We start from the raw sequence: 15,581 nt of genomic DNA on the forward strand, positions 1-15,581 counted from the left end.
CTACAGGCTATATGAAAATTTGATACATCTCATCCCCTAGTTCTCCGTATCCAACTTTGGCTACGCCGTATCTCTACCAAACATAAAGATATTGTTTTTTGTTGGGTCCCTGGTCATGTCAACGTACAGGGCAATGAACAGGCAGACACTGCTGCGCGGTCAGCAGTACATGACCTACCAATTTCCTATAGAGGTGTTCCATTTCTGGACTATTTTGCTGCAATAGCTACCCACCTTCGCACCTGTTGGCAACAACGTTGGTCAACTCTGCTCGGTAACAAACTTCATTCTATTAAATCGAGCATAGGTTACTGGCCGTCTTCTTGTCATCAGTGCCAAGGTTGGGAGACCACTCTCTCCCGCCTTCGCATTGGTCACACTCGTCTTACTCATGGGTATCTCATGGAGAGGCACCCTGTTCCTCTCTGTGAGCAGTGTCAAGTTCCAGTATCGATTAGCCACATTCTGTTAGACTGCCTTCTCTATCAACGAGCACGCAGAATTTACCTCCAACGTCGTCTTCGTTCTACTACTCTCTCTTTACCTTCCCTTCTTGCTGATGGACCCTCCTTTAATCCTGACTCTCTCATTGACTTCTTGACAACAACTGATTTACTCCACAAACTCTGATGATACTTTTCGCACTCCCCTCAGCCCTTTCTAGTTCAGTCTCTTGCTGCCCTTTACCCTTTCACCATCCACTCCCCCGCTGTTATCTGTAACCTATTACTCATCCATCTCCCTTTTGCCACCTGATGCCCTCGCTTCCTTCCTGCCCTGCAGCGCTGTATAGTCCTTGTGGCTTAGCGCTTCTTTTTGATTATAATAATAATTTGTTAAGGTTCATGAACCACTTGTGGGAATTTTATCTCCAGTATCCAAAATCTTGGATTCTCCAAAATTTTGAATACTTGGAAAAACTCATCAGTTACTTGAGCAATTAACCTAATTGCTAGACAAACACACATCAGTTTAAATGAGCATAGATGATCTCGTATAGGCCCTAGGTAAAGAGCTTTACACTTTGCATTCATAGATAGGGACTGGTTTGAGCTCATCTTGCTAACTAACCTTTAGTGCTTTCTTTGATTATAATAATGATCCTTGCTAACTAGAAAAGTCCTGATAATTGCATACACAAACAGGTGTAACATCACAAGCAACAATTTGTAATCATGCACATGCACCAAGAACCCAGTTGTTCCTGTGAAGAACTTCCAATGTCACTATTTAGAAAACCATCTAGTCTAGATTTCGTGGCTACTGAATAGTCATATAGATATATTTCTCCCTATATTTATACTACTATAGGCCATAATATGCCTACAGATAAAATTCTATGTCAAGATGGTTATCATGTTCAATATTAGTTTATAGACTTAGTCTTGGCTGAGGTAAATACTTAAATCAATGTGAACCTTTCCGCTGCCTAGTTGATGGGCAGACTAGTCCTCACATTGTGGATGGCAAGTGACCATCATTTTCCCTCAATACATATTTATTATATAAAGCTCACAGAACCTCAGCCCAAGATACATGACACTAAGAAAACATAGGAGTCACTGTCCTCAAAGAGGAATATGTGAAGACTAAGAAAGGTAACATCAGAACTGCACTAAATATTTAACCATATCGTAATAGCACGACTGCAAACAAATCGTGGAGCAGGTTTGGTTTGAACCTGTGGCAAGTGAGTCCTAACACACTGGCCATAAAATATGCCATCTAGTATCACCTGCTTCGCAGATTCTTATTATAACACAATCCAGAGATATAATAAATGTGTTAGAATGTTAGTGTGGTACAATGATGGATTGTAGTATTGTAGAAAATTCTATCTCCTGGAAAAAGGAACTATCAATAATGATGACTTATCACACTCCTAGTGAATATAGTCAAGCACCCACCAGGCCAAAACATTATTTTTCTGAAGAAAATACAAGAAAAAGAGAGCTTACAAATTCCCTAGAAGATGGAAAAAAGGCGATTGGTGTGTTAAGGTATATGTGGAGACAAAAAACGTTATCTATGGAGGCAAAGAAGGGAATGTATGGAAGTATAGTAGTACCAGCACTCTTATATGGGTGTGAAGCTTGGGTGGTAAATGCTGCAGCGAGGAGGCGGTTGGAGGCAGTGGAGATGTCCTGTCTAAGGGCAATGTGTGGTGTAAATATTATGCAGAAAATTCGGAGTGTGGAAATTAGGAGAAGGTGTGGAGTTAATAAAAGTATTAGTCAGAGGGCTGAAGAGGGGTTGTTGAGGTGGTTTGGTCATTTAGAGAGAATGGATCAAAGTAGAATGACATGGAGAGCCTAGAAATCTGTAGGGGAAGGAAGGCGGGGTAGGGGTCATCCTCGAAAAGTTTGGAGGGAGGGGGTAAAGGAGGTTTTGCGGGCGAGGGGCTTAGACTTCCAGCAAGAGTGCGTGAGCGTGTTAGATAGGAGTGAATGAAGACGAATGGTATTTGGGACCTGACGAGCTGTTGGAGTGTGAGCAGGGTAACATTTAGTGAAGGGATGCAGGGAAACCGGTTATTTTTATATAGCTAGACTTGAGTCCTGGAAATAGGAAGTACAATGCCTGCACTTTAAAGGAGGGGTTTGGGATATTGGCAGTTTGGAGGGATATGTTGTGTATCTTTATATGCATATGCTTCTAAACTGTTGTATTCTGAGCACCTCTGCAAAAACAGTGATTATGTGTGAGTGAGGTGAAAGTGTTGAATGATGATGAAAGTATTTTTTGGGGGGGGATTTTCTTTCTTTTTTGGGTCACTCTGCCTCGGTGGGAGACGGCCGACTTGTTGAAATTATATATATATATATATATATATAAATATATATATAAATATATATATATACATATTTTATTTTATTTTTTTTTTTATTATCACACCGGCCGATTCCCACCAAGGCAGGGTGGCCCGAAAAAGAAAAACTTTCACCATCATTCACTCCATCACTGTCTTGCCAGAAGGGTGCTTTACACTACAGTTTTTAAACTGCAACATTAACACCCCTCCTTCAGAGTGCAGGCACTGTACTTCCCATCTCCAGGACTCAAGTCCGGCCTGCCGGTTTCCCTGAATCCCTTCATAAATGTTACTTTGCTCACACTCCAACAGCACGTCAAGTATTAAAAACCATTTGTCTCCATTCACTCCTATCAAACACGCTCACGCATGCCTGCTGGAAGTCCAAGCCCCTCGCACACAAAACCTCCTTTACCCCCTCCCTCCAACCCTTCCTAGGCCGACCCCTACCCCACCTTCCTTCCACTACAGACTGATACACTCTTGAAGTCATTCTGTTTCGCTCCATTCTCTCTACATGTCCGAACCACCTCAACAACCCTTCCTCAGCCCTCTGGACAACAGTTTTGGTAATCCCGCACCTCCTCCTAACTTCCAAACTACGAATTCTCTGCATTATATTCACACCACACATTGCCCTCAGACATGACATCTCCACTGCCTCCAGCCTTCTCCTCGCTGCAACATTCATCACCCACGCTTCACACCCATATAAGAGCGTTGGTAAAACTATACTCTCATACATTCCCCTCTTTGCCTCCAAGGACAAAGTTCTTTGTCTCCACAGACTCCTAAGTGCACCACTCACTCTTTTTCCCTCATCAATTCTATGATTCACCTCATCTTTCATAGACCCATCCGCTGACACGTCCACTCCCAAATATCTGAATACGTTCACCTCCTCCATACTCTCTCCCTCCAATCTGATATTCAATCTTTCATCACCTAATCATTTTGTTATCCTCATAACCTTACTCTTTCCTGTATTCACCTTTAATTTTCTTCTTTTGCACACCCTACCAAATTCATCCACCAATCTCTGCAACTTCTCTTCAGAATCTCCCAAGAGCACAGTGTCATCAGCAAAGAGCAGCTGTGACAACTCCCACTTTGTGTGTGATTCTTTATCTTTTAACTCCACGCCTCTTGCCAAGACCCTCGCATTTACTTCTCTTACAACCCCATCTATAAATATATTAAACAACCACGGTGACATCACACATCCTTGTCTAAGGCCTACTTTTACTGGAAAAAAATTTCCCTCTTTCCTACATACTCTAACTTGAGCCTCACTATGCTCGTAAAAACTCTTCACTGCTTTCAGTAACCTACCTCCTACACCATACACTTGCAACATCTGCCACATTGCCCCCCCTATCCACCCTGTCATACGCCTTTTCCAAATCCATAAATGCCACAAAGACCTCTTTAGCCTTATCTAAATACTGTTCACTTATATGTTTCACTGTAAACACCTGGTCCACACACCCCCTACCTTTCCTAAAGCCTCCTTGTTCATCTGCTATCCTATTCTCCGTCTTACTCTTAATTCTTTCAATTATAACTCTACCATACACTTTACCAGGTACACTCAACAGACTTATCCCCCTATAATTTTTGCACTCTCTTTTATCCCCTTTGCCTTTATACAAAGGAACTATGCATGCTCTCTGCCAATCCCTAGGTACCTTACCCTCTTCCATACATTTATTAAATAATTGCACCAACCACTCCAAAACTATATCCCCACCTGCTTTTAACATTTCTATCTTTATCCCATCAATCCCGGCTGCCTTACCCCCCTTTCATTTTACCTACTGCCTCACGAACTTCCCCCACACTCACAACTGGCTCTTCCTCACTCCTACAAGATGTTATTCCTCCTTGCCCTATACACGAAATCACAGCTTCCCTATCTTCATCAACATTTAACAATTCCTCAAAATATTCCTTCCATCTTCCCAATACCTCTAACTCTCCATTTAATAACTCTCCTCTCCTATTTTTAACTGACAAATCCATTTGTTCTCTAGGCTTTCTTAACTTGTTAATCTCACTCCAAAACTTTTTCTTATTTTCAACAAAATTTGTTGATAACATCTCACCCACTCTCTCATTTGCTCTCTTTTTACATTGCTTCACCACTCTCTTAACTTCTCTCTTTTTCTCCATATACTCTTCCCTCCTTGCATCACTTCTACTTTGTAATAACTTCTCATATGCTAACTTTTTCTCCCTTACTACTCTCTTTACATCATCATTCCATATATATGACGTGCCGAATAGGCAGAACTTGCGATCTTGGCTTAAATAGCAACGCTCATCTTGCCATATAGGACAAGTGAAAATTTGTGTATGCAATAATTTCTCCAAAATCATCCTGAACCTAACGATAAAAATATATTTCACTGTGTTTGCTTAGTATTAAATTATTGTAAACAAATCTAAAATATATTTAGTTGGGTTAGGCTAAAATAAATTGTCCTTGTTATGATAAGGTTAGGTAAGTTTTCTAAGATGCTTTTGGAGCAAAATTAAAATTTTTTACATTAACATTAATGAAAAAAATATATCTTTAAACGTACAAGAGATTTTTTTAGAAAGGACTTAATTTTAAACGAGTTATTGCTAACTGACCAGTTTTACATATTCGGCACGACATATATATATATATATATATATATATATATATATATATATATATATATATATATATATATATATATATATATATATATATATATATATATATATATATATATATATATATATATATATATATATATATATATATATATATATATATATATATATATATATATATATATATATATATATATATATATATATATATATATATATATATATATATATATATATATATATATATATATATATATATATATATATATATATATATATATATATATATATATATATATATATATATATATATATATATATATATATATATATATATATATATATATATATATATATATATATATATATATATATATATATATATATATATATATAGATATATATATATATATATATATATATATATAAATAAATATATATATATAAATATATATATATAAATATATATAAATATATAAATATATATAAATATATAAGTAGTAGGTTGGTAGACAGCAACCACCCAGGGAGGTACTACCGTCCTGCCAAGTGAGTGTAAAACGAAGCCTGTGATTGTTTTACATGATGGTAGGATTGCTGATGTCTTTTGTCTGTCTCATAAATATGCAAGATTACAGGCATGTCTTGCTACTTCTACTTACACTTAGGTCACACTACACATACATGTACACATTTATTTATACACACTCATCTGAGTTTTCTTTGATTTTATCTTAATAGTTCTTGGTCTTATTAATTTTCCTTTTATATCCATGGGGAAGTGGAATAAGAATCTTTCCTCCGTAAGCCATGCGTGTTGTAAAAGTCAACTAAAATGCCGGGAACAATGGGCTAGTAACCCCTTTTCCTGTAAAGATTACTAAAAAGAATAAGAAGAAGAAAATTGTCAAAGTGGGAAGTCTGAATGTGCGTGGATGTTGTGCAGATGATAAGAAAGAGATGATTGTGGATGTTATGAATGAGAAGAAGCTGGATGTCCTGGCTTTAAGTGAAACAAAGCTGAAGGGGGTGGGAGAGTTTCAGTGGAGAGGAATAAATGGGATTAGGTCAGGGGTTTCAAATAGAGTTAGAGCTAAAGAAGGAGTAGCAATAATGTTGAAGGATAAGCTATGGCAGGAAAAGAGGGACTATAAATGTATTAATTCAAGGATTATGTGGAGTAAAATAAAGATTGGATGTGAAAAGTGGGTTATAATAAGCGTGTATGCACCTGGAGAAGAGAGAAGTGTAGAGGAGAGAGAGAGATTTTGGGAAATGTTGAGTGAATGCGTGGGGAGTTTTGAATCAAGTGTGAGAGTAATGGTGGTTGGGGATTTTAATGCTAAAGTGGGTAAAAATGTTATGGAGGGAGTAGTAGGTAAATTTGGGGTGCCAGGGGTAAATGTAAATGGGGAGCCTTTAATTGAGCTATGTGTAGAAAGAAATTTGGTAATAAGTAATACATATTTTATGAAAAAGAGGATAAATAAATATACAAGGTATGATGTAGCACGTAATGAAAGTAGTTTATTAGATTATGTATTGGTGGATAAAAGGTTGATGGGTAGGCTCCAGGATGTACATGTTTATAGAGGGGCAACTGATATATCGGATCATTATTTAGTTGTAGCTACAGTTAGAGTAAGAGGTAGATGGGAAAAGAGGAAGGTGGCAACAACAAGTAAGAGGGAGGTGAAAGTGTATAAACTAAGGGAGGAGGAAGTTCGGGTGAGATATAAGCGACTATTGGCAGAAAGGTGGGCTAGTGCAAAGATGAGTAGTGGGGGGGTTGAAGAGGGTTGGAATAGTTTTAAAAATGCAGTATTAGAATGTGGGGCAGAAGTTTGTGGTTATAGGAGGGTGGGGGCAGGAGGAAAGAGGAGTGATTGGTGGAATGATGAAGTAAAGGGTGTGATAAAAGAGAAAAAGGTAGCTTATGAGAGGTTTTTACAAAGCAGAAGTGTTATAAGAAGAGCAGAGTATATGGAGAGTAAAAGAAAGGTAAAGAGAGTGGTGAGAGAGTGCAAAAGGAGAGCAGATGATAGAGTGGGAGAGGCACTGTCAAGAAATTTTAATGAAAATAAGAAAAAATTTTGGAGTGAGTTAAACAAGTTAAGAAAGCCTAGGGAAAATATGGATTTGTCAGTTAAAAACAGAGTAGGGGAGTTAGTAGATGGGGAGATGGAGGTATTGGGTAGATGGCGAGAATATTTTGAGGAACTTTTAAATGTTAAGGAAGAAACAGAGGCAGTAATTTCATGCACTGGTCAGGGAGGTATACCATCTTTTAGGAGTGAAGAAGAGCAGAATGTAAGTGTGGGGGAGGTACGTGAGGCATTACGTAAAATGAAAGGGGGTAAAGCAGCTGGAACTGATGGGATCATGACAGAAATGTTAAAAGCAGGGGGGGATATAGTGTTGGAGTGGTTGGTACTTTTGTTTAATAAATGTATGAAAGAGGGGAAGGTACCTAGGGATTGGCAGAGAGCATGTATAGTCCCTTTATATAAAGGGAAAGGGGACAAAAGAGACTGTAAAAATTATAGAGGAATAAGCTTACTGAGTATACCAGGAAAAGTGTACGGTAGGGTTATAATTGAAAGAATTAGAGGTAAGACAGAATGTAGGATTGCGGATGAGCAAGGAGGTTTTAGAGTGGGTAGGGGATGTGTAGATCAGGTGTTTACATTGAAGCATATATGTGAACAGTATTTAGATAAAGATAGGGAAGTTTTTATTGCATTTATGGATTTAGAAAAGGCATATGATAGAGTGGATAGAGGAGCAATGTGGCAGATGTTGCAAGTATATGGAATAGGTGGTAAGTTATTAAATGCTGTAAAGAGTTTTTATGAGGATAGTGAGGCTCAGGTTAGGGTGTGTAGAAGAGAGGGAGACTACTTCCCGGTAAAAGTAGGTCTTAGACAGGGATGTGTAATGTCACCATGGTTGTTTAATATATTTATAGATGGGGTTGTAAAGGAAGTAAATGCTAGGGTGTTTGGGAGAGGGGTGGGATTAAATTATGGGGAATCAAATTCAAAATGGGAATTGACACAGTTACTTTTTGCTGATGATACTGTGCTTATGGGAGATTCTAAAGAAAAATTGCAAAGGTTAGTGGATGAGTTTGGGAATGTGTGTAAAGGTAGAAAGTTGAAAGTGAACATAGAAAAGAGTAAGGTGATGAGGGTGTCAAATGATTTAGATAAAGAAAAATTGGATATCAAATTGGGGAGGAGGAGTATGGAAGAAGTGAATGTTTTCAGATACTTGGGAGTTGACGTGTCGGCGGATGGATTTATGAAGGATGAGGTTAATCATAGAATTGATGAGGGAAAAAAGGTGAGTGGTGCGTTGAGGTATATGTGGAGTCAAAAAACGTTATCTATGGAGGCAAAGAAGGGAATGTATGAAAGTATAGTAGTACCAACACTCTTATATGGGTGTGAAGCTTGGGTGGTAAATGCAGCAGCGAGGAGACGGTTGGAGGCAGCGGAGATGTCCTGTTTAAGGGCAATGTGTGGTGTAAATATTATGCAGAAAATTCGGAGTGTGGAAATTAGGAGAAGGTGTGGAGTTAATAAAAGTATTAGTCAGAGGGCAGAAGAGGGGTTGTTGAGGTGGTTTGGTCATTTAGAGAGAATGGATCACAGTAGAATGACATGGAAAGCATATAAATCTATAGGGGAAGGAAGGCGGGGTAGGGGTCGTCCTCGAAAGGGTTGGAGAGAGGGGGTAAAGGAGGTTTTGTGGGTAAGGGGCTTGGACTTCCAGCAAGCGTGCGTGAGCGTGTTAGATAGGAGTGAATGGAGACGAATGGTACTTGGGACCTGACGATCTGTTGGAGTGTGAGCAGGGTAATATTTAGTGAAGGGATTCAGGGAAACCGGTTATTTTCATATAGTCGGACTTGAGTCCTGGAAATGGGAAGTACAATGCCTGCACTTTAAAGGAGGGGTTTGGGATATTGGCAGTTTGGAGGGATATGTTGTGTATCTTTATATGTTTATGCTTCTAGACTGTTGTATTCTGAGCACCTCTGCAAAAACAGTGATAATGTGCGAGTGTGGTGAAAGTGTTGAATGATGATGAAAGTATTTTCTTTTTGGGGATTTTCTTTCTTTTTTGGGTCACCCTGCCTCGGTGGGAGACGGCCGACTTGTTGAAAAAAAAAAAAAAAAAAAAAAAAAAATATATATATATATATTATATATATATATATATATATATATATATTCTTTCTTCTTTCAACGTACCAGCCGTATCCCACTGAGGTGGGGTGGCCCAAAAGAAAAAACTAAAGTTTCTCCTTTTAAATTTAATAATATATACAGGAGAAGGGGTTACTAGCCCCTTGCTCCCGGCATTTTAGTCGCCTCTTACGACACGCATGGCTTACAGAGGATGAATTCTGTTCCACTTCCCCATGGAGATAAGAGGAAATAAACAAGAACAAAAATTAGAAAGAAAATAGAAGAAAACCCAGAGGGGTGTGTATATATATGCTTGTACACGTATGTGTAGTGTGACCTAAGTGTAAGTAGAAGTAGCAAGACTTACCTTTAATCTTGCATATTTATGAGACAGACAAAAGACACCAGCAATCCTACCATCATGTAAAACAATTACAGGCTTTCGTTTTACACTCACTTGGCAGGACGGTAGTACCTCCCTGGGCGGTTGCTGTCTACCAACCTACTACCTAGAATTATATATATATATATATATATATACATATATATATATATACAGTGGACCCCTGCATAACGATTACCTCCGAATGCAACCAATTATGTAAGTGTATTTATGTAAGTGCGTTTGTACGTGTATATTTGGGGGTCTGAAATGGACTAATCTACTTCACAATATTTCTTATGGGAACAAATTCGGTCAGTACTGGCACATACTTCTGGAGTGAAAAAATATCGTTAACCGGGGGTCCACTGTATATATGTATATATATATATATATATCAACAAGGGGTCACAACTGAAAGTTGAAGACTCAGATAACACAAAGGGATGTTAGGAAGTATTTATTCAGTCATAGAGTTGTCAGGAAGTGGAACAATCTGGAGAGTGATGTAGTGGAGGCAGAATCCATACATAGCTTCAAGAGATGTGATAAAGCTCAAGGAGCAGGGAGAGAGTGGACCTAGTAGCAACCAGTGAAGAGGTGGGGCCAGGAGCTGTGAATTGACCCCTGCAACCACAATTAGGTGAGTACACACACACATATACATTCATTCATTGCAGCCTCTCTTTTTTTTCCATTCCCCATCCCTTTTTTCTCCACTGACATAGTGCTTACTAGTTCAGTTTTTTCCATAATATAATAATTATCTTTATTAGACAATTTTTCACTGTTCCATTATAAATCAGTATTGAAATCTAACTTAATTAAGGTCTTAGATGTCATGAATGCATGTACTGTACGTACTTCTCATGCCCAAAATGTGATTATCAGCTTTGCAATAAATGTAACAATGTCTAGCAAAGTTATATAATTTCTTTACTTTTTTAAATTAAATTATTATTATTGTCACTTATTACTGTTACTGTACTTATTGTGTTGTATTATGTTATATCTGTGAGTATTCTCAGTGATGTCAAGAGAAGCAGGACAGCAAAAGCAAATGCCTTTTGGTTTATTCAATGTGTGCTTTTTGCCTTTTTCATTTAAATTTTGCAGAAATCTGCTAAGTAATTGGGACAGTTTTTAAGAGTATGTTACCAGATATTTTTTATTTGGATATGTAGATAAGACTGCATAAATCTGTGAGAGGAGCAAGCATGTTACTCCTCTTTATATTATGGGGTTTGTTCTCTCTGCATCATTACTTGTGCATGATTGATGAGTGTGGCATTAATCACAGTTATAACTGATGGATGCTTCATTCAGCACAGTCATGGTTGATGGGAGCATCAGCCTACAGCCATGTAATCGTGACTGTAGGCCTCTGCCAACACAGTCATGACTGATGGGTGTAGCATTCAACAGTCATGAATGATGGGTGTCACATCCACAAATCATGACTGATAGGTGTGACATCCAGTGGTTATGATTGTTGGGTGCATCATCCAACACAGTGATCTGAGTAAACTCAACAGTATTTTAAGATCAGTTTTAGCAAATGCAGGAAAAATGTTGTGATGTAGAATGACAGATAAGTTTGTGTTAACAGGTAAATGCTTTGATCTCTTGTAGATATAAGATTGTTACTGCCTGGTCAACAGTGATTCCTTTACTATAATATACCATTATGGAGGTGATTTCTTAATTAGAACAAATGTGAAGGATCTCCATCATCATACTTATTTTTTCTTCATTCAAAATGCACTATATATTTTTTTTGTGTGTGATTTAGTCAACTTCCATGGTGGATATTCAACATCAGGTCATAAAGAATCCATGGTAACAGATTTCTTCTCTGAGTGCTTATCATTTGACTTCACAGTACTTTCAGCACAAAGCACTGTCATGGATATATGCCTTAGCCTGATATATTGTTTAACTTCTAAGATTGTTTACCTTAACTGTATAATTTTTGTTTTAATCCTTGCTTAAGCTGCAATAACAGGATCAGGATATACACTAGTGAGTAACGTCTAAGCACAAATCCATTCATTTTATAAATGGAGGGAGATCTTGTATCACTGGCAATATATTTGATGTTATTCATTTTGGGCCAACAGAGGTATAATGACTTAAGTTTCAGAAAATATGTAAACAAAATAAAGTGCAACTTACACTGTTTATATTTATGGTACATTTCTTACATTACTAATGCTTATTAAACAATGCTGTACATGAAGCAGTTTGTAAGTTGCACATATCAGAGAGACATTATGAATGTTGTTTATCACAAAGATTAAGTAACACTAATTTAAGCATTTATGGTACAAACAAACTTGCTTATAAAAAAAAAAGTAAGAGGAGTACTGGACATTGTGGTCTCACACTGGAGCTATCTTTGGTACTTTTACCATATATTTTATTTTCTCTTTGTGGCTTTGTTTGTACCATTGATCACTGTTTAATACACTTTTGTATTAGGTTCTATATTTGTATCCTTCATGTATTTTTCTTTACACTGCATTTATCCAATGCATTTATCTTTATTGGCTAGTGTTACCTAGTTTAGATTGTATATTTAGTACTCTTGAGAAAATTATCATAATTTTAAGTAAATATGCTTGTATATTAGCATATACTCTATGCTGATCAATCTTTAGTTGCACAGAAAGTAACCTTGTTTTGTTTATTGATGTTGTTCATGAAACTGTATGGTTCTGTTTTGGTTGTTAGCAGCTGATATACTAGGTATTGTGATTATAAGCTGTGATGTTATTTGTAGTGATAATGCCCAAATTGTGGACCAGGCCACAAGAGCGTTGATCCTTGGAATACCCTCCCGGTAGACTCCAGGTAGGTAGGGTAATAGGGAAAACTACAGGCTTCATCGATACCATAGGCTACTCTGGTTGGCCCTTTCCATGCCAGCCTCTTCAAGTGGAGAATTCCTTGCCACAGCAAAGGAACTCTTGATTCAAGGAATTCGTTGTTTTATCTCATTAAGTGAATCTAAATACCCTCTAACCTTCCTCATCATTTGGCCTCATTAGTAGAAAAATTTTCTCTTTTCATTAAATCCAGTTCCTAGACAGGAAAAGGAACTACTACTACTATCAGCCCAGTTTTAATGTAACTTCCATTAGCAGTGCCGCAATGATTGTGCACCCCTCTCAGTGAGATATCCAGTAACCATCAGGCAAGCCCTCTGATGATGAAAGTACTGTACTATTTGAGGTTGCATGCAACTCTGGGAGAGGCAACTAAAGGTGTATGACTTCTTTGTTGGTTTGCCCACCAATTTCATACCTAAAATATGATTGCACAGCTTGTGCTCTTATCTAAACAGACAGTTTTACCAAGCCTTGCTCAGTCATTTCTTAGGTGGCATCATGGTGTTATGTGCCAGGTAAGGTAATAAGTGATTGCCAGGGAGCAACAGCACTACTGTTGCAGTGGAAGTGATCACGGTTTAGGGTGGTTACATGGTTTCTTTTTGTTTATTCTCAGAGCTACCCCTACTCTCATATTTTATCTCATGGCAAATGGAACAAAAGCCCCCTCTGCATCCCAAGTGGCTTCAGCACCCTTTATCAACCCCAACACAGCCGTGGACCCCCCTCAGAAGCTGGAATTGCTTTTGGGTAATGTATTATTGCCCAGAAGCAATTCCTGACCTAGAACAAGGTCAGGAATAGAGAAAGGTATTTGATTACTCCTTGTAACTGGGCCTTGTACCAACAAGTTTCTTTTATTAAACACAATTAGGCTTCTGGCCATCCTCTTTTCATCACTGTCACTGCCAATTATAGGAGGTAATACTTTCTGACTTATTGGCCTCACCAGACTCACAAATGTCATCGAGTAGATGGGAAACCAGTGGCACTGCAAGAATTGTCAGGTCACCTGTATTAGCCCAATATCTTTTGAGTGTTACATTCTTCAAAATAGCTTGCCAACTTTATTTTCAACCTTTTTTTTTATTTTCTGAAATGCCTACTGTGCTCTCTTCTCTGGCAATACTGCCTTTAATACTGATTCTCTTTATTTTTTATTGAGACTGGTTTACTGCATTGACTTGTGACTTGTGCTCACTCTCAGCACTTTCTACCTCTTTTTTTATGTTGTCAGCATGACCCTTGTTACACAATGCTGAATGGCCCAAATAAGTTTACTGTAGTAATGTACTTTCCATGAATATAATAATACTGTAATAAAATGATCTGATATTGTATGTATCCAGTTATAGTTTCTGGAAGAGATGAAGTTAGTCATTATGATCATTTTTATCAGCAGAATCTTGTGCAATAATAATATGCATTTACCCAAATTATTACCTGATATAGAGGGTGATATAATGGATTGTGTTCACTTGCAGGCACTGTACAGTTTAACATTCTTACCTCTGAAGCACTTGTAATTTTGACGATGTACTATCAATATGTAGCCATATATTACAGTATGGATAACTTTGTGTACAAGTCATTACTGCTTTTAGAGTTGATTAAGATCAAATTTTTACATTCATCATTAATGAACTTTTAAATATTTACATACAGTAAACTGTATTTCAATGTTAATTGCAAATGGTAATGAGGTAAACATGCTTTGACAGAACATGCTCTTTGTGTCCATTGTTTAGGACATACAGCTACCAAAGGTGACTGCTAAGGTCTGTCAACAGTATCACCTAAGTGTGTTACAATCCTCTTTCTCTACATATTGCTCACTATAAGAGTTCTAACAAAAAATTACTGAGCAGTATTTTTTTTCTTAGATCACTCCATCCTTATTTAAACTGTTGATAGCAAATTTTATTTGGAAGTGTTTTATTGTACTTTTTACACAGTACAGTATTGATAATAAGAATATTTTGCAGTATTTTCATAATACGTATTGTAAATCCCCATAATCAAACATTGTTTAATTTATTTATAATTGAAGAGCCTAAGTATTTACATCACCACATTCATAAAATAAATTTTTTAATTTAGTTTTTGAATAATTATGTAATATAATTATGTAATACTATATACAGAGTATAATTATTGTTATTTTACTACTTCCAGTGTCACTCAAAAAAAACTTAGGCTGATGTTCAGGGCTTCCAGTATCTGATAACTCGTTTCTTTGATGAAGAGCAAGGAAAGATGTAAACATTATTAATACTTATTTTAGCAATGTACAGTGTTAATTTCAGATTACCATTTGCTCATTAATATCATGTTTACTTTCCCTCCTTTCAGTGTAGGACAGTGTATATAGAATTTTATTAAAATACATAAGACTATTAACCCAATTATGAAGTTAAGTCAAATACAACAGCAACAATCAGTATACTTAATGAAAACCTTTACATGTTACATTACATATTTCATCAGGAAAGGGAGTCTTTGCTTCCTGGAAATGTGAAGCAAGTTGGTTTATTGGTTTGTTGGGTTTAAAGCCTATCAACTGTATAAGGCTCATAAATTCTATGTTCCACCAGACAAGAAAATTTTAATTCCTAAAATAGAAATTAAAGTTAACTGTGTATATACACTAAGGGATA

Source organism: Cherax quadricarinatus, chromosome 46 (assembly GCF_038502225.1).
Source record: "Cherax quadricarinatus isolate ZL_2023a chromosome 46, ASM3850222v1, whole genome shotgun sequence".
NCBI classification, from domain to species: Eukaryota; Metazoa; Arthropoda; class Malacostraca; order Decapoda; family Parastacidae; genus Cherax; species Cherax quadricarinatus.